Source organism: Protopterus annectens, chromosome 1.part1, assembly GCF_019279795.1.
Source record: "Protopterus annectens isolate FY-2018-M chromosome 1.part1, PAN1.0, whole genome shotgun sequence".
In the NCBI taxonomy this organism is placed as follows: domain Eukaryota; kingdom Metazoa; phylum Chordata; order Ceratodontiformes; family Protopteridae; genus Protopterus; species Protopterus annectens.
Window position 1 is genome coordinate 1,431,547,542 of NC_056726.1, and position 13,679 is coordinate 1,431,561,220.

General features: G+C 42.7%; 1 protein-coding gene across 1 annotated transcript in view; it reads left to right on the forward strand.

Moving 5' to 3' along the window:
- Positions 1-13,679, forward strand: part of LOC122816350 (scavenger receptor cysteine-rich domain superfamily protein-like) — a 1,565,493-nt gene that overhangs the window by 623,747 nt on the left and 928,067 nt on the right. The gene's annotated exons all lie outside the window — the stretch shown is intronic.

Genomic DNA, 13,679 nt, shown 5'->3' on the forward strand with positions numbered 1-13,679 from the left:
TGGACCCATAAATAAAGAAACAGAGGGGTAGGAGGGTGGGAAAATCCGACTGCAGTTGCATATCTATCGAACATCTACATTTATGGTAGGTACAAAACTGTACTATGTCCTTCCACAATGCAACTGCAGTCATAACATATGGGTTGAATACCATAGCCAAGCTGGGGGTGGATGGAACTAAGAAAGGGATTGTGTAGCTAAAATGCCCTGCAGGACTGCCGAAGCAAAGCCTGCTCGGGATCTGGAGTATAAAGGCAGGTTGTAGTGCTTGGTAAATGTATGCACGGAGCTCCATGTAGCAGCCTCTAGAATGTCCTTTGTAGCCACTCCTCTTAGGAAAGCTGTGGAAGTGGCTATAGCTCTGGTGGAATGTGGCCTAATATTGGCTGGCACACCTTTTCCATGGAATGAATAGCAAAATCTGATGCAGTGTCCAATCCATTTTGAAATTGTTTGTTTGGAGATTGCTTTTCCTTGTACTCCAGCAGCATAGGCTACAAACAGTTGGTCAGACTTTCTGGTGGCTTTAGTTCTGTCCAAGTAGTACCGTAGTTGCCTGTGTATGTCCAAAGTATGCAGTAGTTTTTCCCCCTTGTTTTGAGGATTGGGGAAGAAAGTAGGCAGGTGTATAGCTTGATTTAGAGACACCCTGGAAATTACTTTTGGCATGAATGAAGGATTGGTTCTTAGAGAGACTCTGTCCTGATGAAAAATGAGGAAAGGAGGTACTGCCATGAGTGCCTGTATCTCCGAAACTCTCCTTGCTGATGTGACTGCCAATAGAAAAACTGTTTTCCATGTTAGAAATTGCATATCTGAGGTTGCTGCTGGCTCAAAGGGAGGAAGAGTTAGTTTTTCCAAAATGAAATTGAGGTCCCATGCAGGTACTGGCTGTTTTCTGGGAGGTTTGATATTCTTTATCCCTCTTAGGAACAGTCTTAGCAGAGGATGTGAAAACACTGGTGGGTCACAATTGTATTTTGCTGAGATTGCTGAGGCGAGAATCTTTATGGAAGAATATGAGAGACCAATATGAAACAATTCTGCCAAGTATTCCAATATCTGATGTATACTCAGTACTGTTGTATCCTGACCCCTGTTGGCATTCCAGATGCTGAATCTCTTCCACTTGGCTGAATAGGTTTTTCTGGTGGAAGGTCTGCGTGCTTCCAGTAAGATCTCTTGAACTTCTTTGGAAAGAGAGATAGTGGAAGGCGCTATGGTAACCTCCAGGCTGTCAGATGTAATGTTTTCAGGCTTTGATGAACAGTCCTGTAATTGTGTTGTGTTAGAAGCAGAGGCCAAAGGGGCAGAGGCCACGGTTTGGTCCGAGTTATGCTCAGCAGCAATGGGTACCAGTGCTGCCTTGGCCAGTCTGGGGCTATCAGAATGCCTGTTGGTTGTTCTGCTTTGATCTTCAGTATCACCTTGGTCAGCAGTGGTAGAGGAGGGAATGCATAAATTCTTAGGGAATTCCAGCTGAAGGAGAGAGCATCCGTTATCCAGGCTAAAGGATGGTAGGTCCTTGTACAGAACTTTTCCAGGTGATGATTCATGTGAGAAGCAAAGAGATCTATGTCCAGTCTTCCCCATGTCTTTGTTATTTGTGAGAAAATGTGAGGATGCAGCATCCATTCGTGCGGATCCAAGAAATTTCTGCTCAGCTTGTCCGCCAGCACATTGTCCTTGACTGGCACAAACTGGGATTGCAAATGTATCTTCAGACTCAGGGATTTTTCCTAGAGAATCATTGTTAGTCTGCAGAGGGGATAAGAATGAGTGCCTCCCTGCTTGTTTATATACCACATGACCGTGGTGTTGTCTGTCCTTATTAGCAAATGTCCTTGTTGTAGTGATCTTTTGAAAGTCTCGATTGCATGTATCACTGCCAACATCTCCTTTTGGTTTATGTGCAGATGTCTTTCCCTTGGTGTCCATTGACCTTGAATGCATCTGCCGTCCATGTGCGCCCCCCATCCATGATCTGAGGCATCTGTTGTAATTATTTGGCCTGCTTGAGGTCTGCTGAAAGACATGCCTTTGTTTAACTGACTTGCTTGAACCCACCACAAAAATTCTTTTTGCAGACATGGAATGAGTGGGATTACATCCTCTAGGCTTTGGCTGTGTTGGGACCATAAGCTTTTTAAATACCATTGCAGCTTTCGCATATGAAGTCTTGCCAAGGGTATCAGAAGAATGCAAGATGCCATGAACCCCAGGGCCTGCAGGATTTTCCTTGCAGTCAGCTGGGAGAGCCTTGCTAGGCCTTTGAAGTATTCTGGTAACTGCTGTTGTTTTTCCTCTGTGAGGTAGGCCATTTGTGATTCTGTGTCCAGCTTGGCTCCTAGGAAAACAATCTGTTGGGATGGCAGTAGTCTTGATTTTTGAAAGTTGACTGTGTATCCCAAGGCCTGCAGTAATTGAATGACATAGTCCAAGTTTGCTATTAAGGTTTGTTTGTTGTCTGCTTGTATGAGGCAGTCGTCCAGATAGGGGTATATTTGAATCCCCTGGAGTCTGCAGTGTGCCACTACTGATGCCAGGCATTTTGTGAACACTCTGGGCGCAGTAGATAAGCCAAACGGCAATGCTGAGAATTGATAATGCTCTGTCCCTGCAAGAAATCTGAGGTATCTTCTGCAGCTTTGTCTGATTGGGACATGCAGGTATGCCTCCTTGAGGTCCAGAGTGACTAGCCAAGACCCCTTGCCCAGCATGGGAAGGAGTTGCTGCAATGTCAGCATTTTGAACTTTGGCACAATGAGAAAAGCATTTAGAGTAGACAAGTCCAGTATAGGCCTCCATTTGTTTTCTTTTCTTGGAACAAGGAACAGTCTTGAGTAAAATCCCTGGCCTTGTTCGGGAGGAGGAACCTTTTCCATTGCTTTTATACTTAACAGCTTTGAAACTTGAATGAGTGCCTCTGCCCTTTGATGATGTGGCAGGTTTGGCATGCCTTGTCTTATTGGCAAAGTATGGAAGTGGAATCTGTAACCCTTGTCTATTAAATCCAGAATCCAGTTGTCCTTGGTTAAGATATGCCAGTTTTTTGAGAATAAGGATAATTTTCCACCCAAAGGTGCTTCTCTTTGAGCCTTTGTAGGCAGTATGAAAGTCAAGTCATTGTGATTGTCCTTGTGGTGCAGCTGGGCTGCCTGCACCACTTCTTTGATTTGGAGGTTGCCATTGGTGGCCCATGTAGGAGCCTCGGTATTGACCTCTACCTTGGGCACGCCTGCTTTTTCCCCTTTGAAACTTGTCTGAGTCTGGGAAGGACCAATTCTTTGATGGCCAGTTTCTGCTGAATCTGGGAGGCTGAACCTGGAGGAAATCCTTGACTGTCTGTACTGACTTAGCTTTTTCCTCAATGGACTTCAACACATCTTGTGCATTAGCACCAAAAAGCTTCTGTTTTTCCAGAGGTGCATCAAGTAACTTTACTTTAACATGGTCTGGCAGTGGCTGATCTTTTAACCAAGCATGTCTACGAATCACAGCCCCAGTCATAGCTGCCCTACATGAAGCCTCCAATGCATCATAACCACAATGAAGAAAATGATTGTTAACCTGCGGAGTGTTATGTATTAAATCCTGCAATGCCTTTCTATCAATAGGCTCAGGAGAGGCAAATTTTTTCTGTAAATCATCCAGTAAAAAATCCTGGTACTGAAACATATGAAAAAGGCAATTAAGTGACCTCATGGCTAGGGTGGTAGAGGTATAAACTTTTTTACCCCATCTCTCCAGGGACCTAGCTTCCCTATCCGCTGTCGGTGGATTCTTGGCAGTGGCGGTAGCCACTCCCTTGGGGCCCTGTGAAATAGTTTCTAGATCCACAGAGTGGGCCTTAAAGAGATGTTTGTGAGTGTCAGGGACCCTATAATATCTGTCTGGCTTGACAGGAGCAGGGGGGAGAGAATCAGGGTTAGCACTGGAGTCGGAGAAGACATCATCCAAAACATCCATAACTGGAGGAATAGCTAAAGGTCTGTGCTGGGGAAGCTTAAGGAAGGTTCATAGTCTTTTCCTGGAATCAGAGAATTCCTGACCCTGCCATTTGAAATGTTCCCTCATAGAGTGTAGGACTTCACCAAACGAGAAATCCTCTGGAGGAGAGGCAGAGGGAATTGATTCCTCAGCATCGAAATCCTCATAGGCCTGGAAGGATTCTTCATGGGTGTCTGAATGCTCTGAATCCCCAGAGGCTTCATTTGAAGAGAGGTAGTCAGTCTACTCAGTTCTGGGCCTTTTCTCTGCAGGTGGCTGAGAACCTCTGTCTGGGTGAGGCTGAGACCCCCTGATAAGAGAAATAAGATCTGCTGCAAGAGACATGATCTGTTTATCAGAAGAAGGGGCCTGGGCAGCTGGTTTAGGATGGGCCTTGGCCTGGCTGGCGGCCTTGGCACGTGCAAAGGCCTTGATGGACAAGGAAACAGGAGGCCTAGCAGCCCCATGTGCAGGAGTAACCTTATCTACAGGGATGGTGTTGGGTAGATCCAGAACTTCGGTTTCCGGAGAAAAATCAATAACCGGCACTGGAGTGGCCTCCGAAACCAAAGGACATGTTAACGCTGTGTCGTCGGCCTGGAGCGGTTGAATAACCACTTCCAAAGGGACCAAAACACTAGCGGAGGGTTTAGGAGAAGCATCGGTGGAGGGCGCGGGCCGAGGATGTCGGTCCCGGTCCTTGCGTTTCTTGGTAGTTTGAGTTGTCGGTTGATCCGACGGCATGATATACGCAAAAGATTTGCCAAAAAAGTCTTCAGCAAACTCTGCCCGGCGCCTAAGAGTGCGCTTATTAAAGCAAGCACAGGCCGAGACGTCGTGGTCTGGGCCCAGGCAAGGAAGGCAGTAAGAATGGAAGTCCTTATGAGGTATTTGTTTACCACAAGACAAACAATTATTAACTTTCTCAATTTGTTCTGACATCGGCTGAGGCAAGAAAAAATGTTCCCCAACGGGGTACTTAGCTTTTAGATGACTTCTGTACTGAAAACACAGGAGCTGACCGACCGGCACTTGCGAACTGCTTCTGCTTCGGGCACCATGCAGCAAGAAAGACTGGAGAAGATGGCGTCGGCCGATGCCTTTATACTCCAGCTGCTCTGACGTCAGAGAGGAGGCGACACCAGCCGACGCCGGACCCAGACTTTGGAATCCGGCCGACCGAGGGCTGCCTGAGGCAGGACATCCCATATGTTATGACTGCAGTTGCATTCTTGAAGGACATCCACGAAAGGAGTCGCGGTCTCCAGAGTTATGGGGGCCTCTGCCACCTGTAGGGTGGCATCTTCCTGAATCCCCCCCCGCCTCTGGAGGGGGAATCACTCGGCGGAGTAGAGAAAACCTTTTGGGCTTTTTTGAACCACATTTTCCCTCCTCTCTGGCCCTTGGGATAAGGTCTAGAGGGAGCGGAAAAATGGGCCCCAACGGCAGTCAAGGTCTTTCCCTCCTGCTCGCACCGAGTAAGCGTGTCCTTCACCTTGGGTCCAAACAAGGAAGACCCATCAAAGGGGGCGTCGGTGAAGGAAGACTTAAAGGCCTCCGCGAATGGACACAAGTGTAGCCAGGCTTGTCTCCTGAGAGCCACTCCTGTGCCCGCTGCTGTACTCGCCCCCTCGGCTGCATAGGAAATGAGCCTCATGGATGAGTTAACAATGGAAGTTAGGGTAGTCATCTGGGCGCTTACAGTCTGTGCTAATGCCTCAGGAAGGTTACCCTCAAGGGACTCTCCTAACTCCTTGAGGAGGTCCCTTTGGAACCTTGTAAAGTGACAAAGATAGTTCAGTGACCGCATGGTAAAGGTCGCTGAAGAAAGGGTACGCTTCCCGTACCTTATCCATGCTCCTAGAATCCTTATTAGGAGGATGAATAGATGTCGAAGCCTCTGCCACGTCCTGCTGAGTGGCAGATGCCACCACCATAGCATCAACTGCGACGCCCTTAGTAAGGAATTCCTTCTGGGGGGGAGCTGAAAGGAACTTATTGGGCCTGGCAGGCACCGGTTCCGCCGTGTCAGGATGTTCCCACACCCTCCGAGAGATTAGGTCCAATAGCTCATCGAAGGGTGGAGACACCGAGGAGGAGGAGGGCTGGGCCCCGAAGGCCTTGAGGAAAACTGACTCCTCAGTGGTAGGGGCTTTGGATTGCCAATCGCCTCTCTGTCTCAAAATCTCAAGGATATCTGAGAAAGAGACGTCATCCGAGGGCGATTTAGGGGACCCCTCTGCATCATCGAGGTCAGTATCTGAAGTGACGGATTCATCTTGGGAATCAACGTGCTTCCTCTTACACAGTTTCTTCCTTGGGGGTTCATCCGAAGCAGACTCAGAAGGACCCCCCGGAAAAGGGAACCCCCCAAGGGGGTATCCTCAGGCCCTGGGGCCCCACTGTTGTGGGAAAGAATGTATCCAGAGGCACCAGTACCCAGAACTTGGGATGGAGAGGTAGAAACCTGCTGAACCGGCAAGGTCATGGCCAGCGCACTCCTCATGGCCTCAAAAGCAGGCCCTCCAGACCCAGCGGAGGGCACTTGCTGAGAGACCACGGAGGTACCGGGAATGCATGCGGCAGATGCTCCGAGGGGAAGACTGGGCATCAAAGAGGCGAGCTCTACAGTGTTGCCCTCGGCCCCCACCGAGGAAGACCCGGTACCAAACCCTGACACCGAGGACAGGGTAGTAATGAATGTCGTTTCAGAAAAACTCCGAGGGGGTCCCTGCTCCGACTGGACGATTCTGCTCCATTCTACCTGCACCAACTCCAACGGCTCCAAGGGGGTCGGAGGAGGAATCAAGTGTATGGGAGGTGGAATCGGCTCGGCCGCTGCCGGAGCCGAGATCATTTTAGTAAAGGCTGGGGACTGGAACAGCCTCTGGATAACCCTATCCAAATCCAAATCAGATAACCTAGAGGATTTGGAAGAAACAGATTGGGGCCGAGAAGACTTCTGCCTCGGCTCCGATAAAGCAGGGGACCGGCTCCGAAAAAGTTCCAGCACTATTGCAGCCGAGACCGGGACCGGCTGCAACAGTGTTGGCGCCAAAGGAGGCTCCGGAGCCGAAGGGGAAGTGTCTGAGCTGCACACCTCCAACGGCTCCGAGATCAATGGAGCCGAGGAAGGTGATTGGTCTCTCGATGCACTCACCTGCTGCTTCGAAACCAATGGAGCCGAGGGGAGAAGCACCGAAGCAGACTCTTCAGCCATTGGCTCTGAAGCCATTGGAGCCGAGGAAGAAGACGTAGAGCCTTGTTTCTTAGTTGTCGGGTCCGACGGACTGGTCGGAGCCGACGATCTATGCTTCTTAGGAGTCGGGTCCGACGGACTGGTCGGAGCCGACGATCTCTTCTTCTTGAAAGCTGGTGAAGAAGCTAAAGCTTCTTCAAAGGAAGGCTTAATCAGACCCCTTAGAATCAATTTGTTTTTTCTCTCCTGGAGAACCCTTGAAGAGAAAGCATGACACACACTACAGGTATCTTGTAAATGTTTGGGGCCTAAACAGTACACGCAGACAGCATGGCTGTCCGTAATAGACATCTTATAGTTACATTTTGCACATTTTTTGAAACCTGACTTTTGTTCTTTGGACATAGTGACAAGAAAAATACAGGTAACTTACAATAAGGCCAAAAACAGTAACTGGAAAAATGGGCTAAAGCCCTCTAACTTAAAGGGCTTAGCCCGACACAACAGGTGAAAAAAATACAGAGAGAGAACTACACGGGCTAAAGCCCTCTAACTTAAACGGGCTTAGCCCGAAACTAATTCAGTCACACCACAAGAAAAACAAAAGATAAGCATACAATAAGGGCAAGAGCCCTCTAACTTAAACGGGCCTTGCCCGGCACACAAGTAGCGCGAACTAGAAAGACCAAAAATTAAATTTTCACAAATCTAAACACAAACGCTCACAAAGCTGTTAAAACAGCTGTTTGTTGAAATACTGACAGAAACCCTAAAAAATGACCCAAAGGTCAAGAAAAATCACTTAGCTCCAGCCAAGTCGAGACCACATCCGTCTTGAAAAGCGGCAAACGAGATCTGGGGAAGTAGGTGTGGTGCAATATGGGATAAGGGGTAGCCCAGCCAATGAGAGACTTCGTTCTAGTGTATAGTGGCCGAGTCGGAGCCGACGGATCGGCTCCGAACCCATCAGTTATGAATGTAGGCGAGACATCATCAAGATTTACTGGATTCCTGAAAAAGAAGAAGGAGACAGTATGATTCAATTCCTTAATACCTGACTGCCTAAAACTTTGAACCTGTCTGAAACTTTTTCCTTTTGCATCAAAAGGGCACATAGATCACTTTCCAACTTATCTTACTCATCTAAAAAAAAAACTTTCACTGGGGTCAAAGAGTCAATGATCATAAGACCTTTCTCATGTCAAGATAAGGATTTAGTCTTAAAAGCTGCATGGGCTAATTATCTAGTTAAAATGAAAGAAATAATATAAGATTTGACACTGACTATTTAACATTAATTATGTCAAAGGGTAAAGCATCTGTGCAACTTGTTAAAATTTTAAAGAAAAGCAATATTAAAACACAAATCTTGTTTCCAGCAAAAATAAGGATTCACCTGCCAGAAGGAAAGAAGATTTTTAACACCTTGGAAGACGCAATAGACTTTATATAAAAAAATAAAACCCTAGAAAAAAAACAGGAACAATGGACTGGAATTCTTTGAATAGAAATGCCATAAGAGATGGTTGGTTAATAAAAGACAAAAACAGTAAAAAAAACAAAGGTCAAATGAAAATCAATGTATTTCATTGGTATAAATCCTTATTAATTTTAAAAATGTGCTTGAATACTTATGAACAGGTGCTGAATATTACTTTTTATAAGGTAAAGTATGTGTCTAAATCACAAACACCACAAAGAACCAAGTACAAATACTGCCAGTACTGGATCTGAAGAAAGAATGCCACAACCTTATTAACGCGCTTTCATCCAATTTAATAACCATGAACTTCATCAGAAATAACATCCATACACTTTCCACCATTTAAATAAGAATTAATCTGTCTCATGTGATGAAATAGACCAATAGAATATGTGAAACACTTAGTGTGTTCTTTTAAACAATAAAAAGAAAAAAACATTACTATTTCTAAAATGTTGCACTAAAAACATCACTGTTTAAACATATAAATTACAATAAACAATGAATCTTGTATAAAAATATATATATATTATAATCTTTGTGCTTGTAAAAAGCATTTTATATTTATCATGTCATTCAATCCAGGAAGCTGGTCTGCATTTAATGAAATCTGCCAAAGAGTCTCCTTATATTCTAAAAGTACTTTGAAGTTTCCAGCAAATATATCATCGTTAACTTTCTCTAAAACAAAAAAGGAAAACTTTTTGTAACTAGAACAAGTGGTAGCATGTTTGGCTAAAGCATTTGACAAATCTTTTTTGCATATAGCTAATGTGTGTTTATATATATGCCTATTAAGTGCTCTTGTTGTTTTCCCTATATAAAAATGTTCACATGAAACACACATAGCTACATAAACCACATTTTTGGTCTTACAAGTGTAGTGTCCCTTACACTGAATTGTCTTGTTTATATGCTTAAATAACACTGTGCTGGTACCTGAGATGTACCTACATTGTTTGCATGTTCCACAAGGAAACATACCCAAATTAAAACTAGTATGAACATCAGTACGATCATGAGTGCTTCTCTCTAAAATGGTCTTAATATTGACTGTCTTTTTGTACATGAAGAGGGGGAAATTATCAACAGTTTTGCACAAATCAGTATTACCCAACACTACTTTCCAGTTGTTCCAAATGATGTTTTTAATGAAAACCATCTCAGTAGTGATGGGAATAGGAAAAGCCAAACTGTAACCACTACATACTGTATCCACTACTGTATTAACTGCAACTGAATGGTTACTTTGTTTCAAAATGGGTCAAGACTTATTGGATCTTAGGCCAATAACTTCATTTAATATACTGTCCAACCAGACTTTATTATAACCTCTTTGTGTAAAAAATCCAATCAATTTAACTGTTTCATTGTGAAAAATTTCTTCTCTACTAGTTAAATGACTCAATCTAATGAATTGTCCCTTGACAACACCATGTTTCATAAAGGCTGGATGTAAACTGTCATGGTGTAAATATTGGTTGACAAAAGTAGACTTTCTGAAAATGCAACTTTCGAACTGTGTACCCTCATTACTGATAGTTAAATGTAAATCTAAAAAGTCTATATTGTCACCAAAATTGCCCACTGTGAATTGCAAAAAATTGGTAGAATTGTTTAAGTATTGTACAACTGTGTGAAAAGAATCAACATCCTCTTTCCACAAAAAAATCAAATCATCTATATAACATTTGTAAAATAAAATATTTTTCGATAGGAGATGTGAAGTAAGAAATTTATTCTCCCACATTGCCATCACCAAATTAGCAAAACAGGGGGCTACCCTGGAGCCCATTGCAATACCTGAAATTTGTTGAAAATAAATGTTTTCAAATGTGAAAAAAATATTTTCCAGTACCAGCTCCATCAAAACACACACTGTGTTAACTATATCATTCTCAAGATTAATGCATTGACTTAAATATTCTCTTAAATATTCTACACCTGTTGTTTGATTTATACTTGTGTATAAAGAGACCACATCTAATGATGCAAATTTGACTAGTGTGTCAAAACTGTGCAATTGACCCAAAAATTCTAACAAATGCCATGAGTCTCTCAAATAACATTTAGTTTTTTGCACTATCGGATTTAAGAGTTTGTCAAGCCAAACAGAGATTGATTCTGTCTTAGAAAAACTGGCCGTCACTATAGGTCTAAAGGGATGGTCCATACTGTTTTTGTGTAACTTAGGAATACCAAATAGTGTGGCCAGTTTAAGATATTCAACTACTAAAAAGCTGTAGGCAGAATAATCTATGCTTCCTTGACTAAATAAGTCAAATAAACAAGTTTCCAGTCTCAAAAAACTTTTAGTGATGTGTTCTTTGTTGACAATTCTGTAACAATTTTGGTCACTTAACAAAGAATTCATTGCCAGACTGTAATCAACAGACTTCATGATGACAATAGTGCCACCTTTGTCTGCTTTCATAATACGCCAATCCTTATTATTAGCTAAATCATCTAATGCAGACATTTCAGAAGGAATTAAATTAAGTTTACCTTCATCATAATGTCTGATTTTTCTAAACTCCTGTTCACATAACTTCCCAAAAACCATCAAGGTGGGATTTAATAATGGATTGTACGTACTTCTTTTTTTATACAAAAACTCTTTAGGTTCAGGTCTATCAATCCCTTCAAATATGTGCTTCAAATTAAGTTTTCTTAAATACAATTTGAAGTCTACTATCTGCTTAGAAACATTAACATGGTTCGATGGAATAAAATAAAAACGTTTCTTGAGCACAGAAATCATGTCACTTGACAACAAATCATAAGTTAACTTACAAACATTTATAGTGTATTCTAGTTTTTTTTTTGCGGCCCTTGCCCTTCCCCTTGCTCCTTGTTTGGACCTTTCTGGACCATCTCAGAGTTTTTTTGTTGCCCGTTTTGTCCATCAAAAAAGGAACAGACTTGTTTGCCACAGAAACTGCCTGTGCATAAGACGTGGTAACTTGAGTGTTGTCTAGTGGAAAACATCCACCATTTCCGTTGTCATTTGCATTTCCTGGGCAAACTTTAAAATCAGTCTCTTTGTTGATTGGACTGACATTGTCATTTTTACTATATCGATGTTGACAGTTTAAATTGTACCGGCTTTTGTGCCCCTGTTACTTTTTGATGGATAAGCTGATTTTGAGCCATAAGCAGCAAGATCTCTCTTAAGTTTTTTTTTTGCTTTCTTAGAATAACAGAAGCCCTATGCCTCTCTAGTTTCGTGTTAATGCCAAAATACAAGGATGCCAAAGAACTGATAGCCTGTGATGCCCTGATTTTACTGTCTAGGCTTTCTGTTTGTTCTCTTAAAGACACCAGTTCAATTTTATAATGTTGTATGAGCATATTCATAAATGTCAGTCCGGTGTTGTTAAACAATTCAACCAACTGTGTGTATAAGCCATCGCCCTGAAGCACACAGTTGGGAAATTTTAAAGTTCTTAAACCAAAGGGTACACACTTTAAACTGACATTTTCTTTTAAATAAAAAACTTCTAATTGTAAGGAGACTATCTTGGTACACAACTTTTCAAGCAAAAAAATTTATTTTTTGCATATGGAAAATTTGTCCGGACTGGGTGGATTAACACCGTCACTTACTTTGTTAAATTCTTTTCCGTTAGAAGAATGATGAAATGTATTTGTCGCTTCTATAAAAACATTTTCAATTACTTTGTCCCTACAGCCGAGACCATTAAATCCTCATTGGTGATTAACTAATGATGGTATACCACCAATTTCTCCTACAGGCAAAGCCAAACCTGATTGACTGGAAACGACACCCACATTAGCTCTGACGTCATCTCGCTTCCTTCCTGGATTGCCTGAATTAAAGCTCAGACTACTGGTGATACAACTGTTACCTATCTGCCGGGATAGAGCCTCTCGAACAGCCTCTGAGATGGTAGAGGAAATAAGTTCATTAAAACTTCTACCTGACTCAGGAATGGGATGGATACTAAGGTTCAGCAGAGTCTCCTGACTCGATTCTTCTCCTGCCATTACTGACCGAACAATTTTGTAAAAATCATAAACACCACAAAGAACCAAGTAAAAATACTGCCAGTACTGGATCTGAAGAAAGAATGCCACAACCTTATTAATGTGCTTTCATCCAATTTAATAACCATGAACTTCATCAGAAATAACATCCATACACTTTCCACCATTTAAATAAGAATTAATCTGTCTCATGTGATCAAATAGACCAATAGAATACGTGAAACAGTGTGTTCTTTTAAACAAAAAGAAAAAAAATTACTATTTCTAAAATGATGCACTAAAAGCATTACTGTTTAAACATATAAATTACAATAAACAATGAATCTTAAAAAAAAAAAAATATATATATATATATATATATATATATATATATATATATATATATATATATATTATTTTCATTTAGAGTTTATTCATAGGTTCATAGGTTCATACTAGGCTATCTGCCCTAGGGCATTTATAAGCCTAGCCAGAGTGTGTTTGGCTTTCGCCACCCATTTTAAATTAATTTTGCTATGCCCTTTTTTGAGGTTACTATACTGTGCCTCTGTCTAACAGTGACACAGAAGTGATACCCGGGGTAAACCTACGATCTCCCATCCCCTCATCAAGATTCCTCTTGAAGAGAGTCAATGAGGGACTCTGCCTAACCTGGACTGGCATTTTATTCCAGAGTGAAGGGAGCCTCTGGGTTATGAATCTGTCCCTCCAGCATGTCCTATTTATTTCAGTGCTGAGGTTCAAGTCTCTCAAGCATGTAGCTCGATGGGATTTGGATTTTCTGAGGTGCAGCATGTCCATTAATTCCAGGTTGGACATGGCTTTATACGTCAGGCACAGATCGCCTCTGAGCAGGTGGTATGCCACTGAGTAGAGCTGGAGTTTTTTTAACCGGGCAGCATATGGCATCTGTTTGAGCCCTTTGATCCTCTTGGTGAGGTACTTTTGGGGTCTTTCCAGTTGCTGCAGGTGTTTGGTAAGGTACATTCCAAAAGGGGC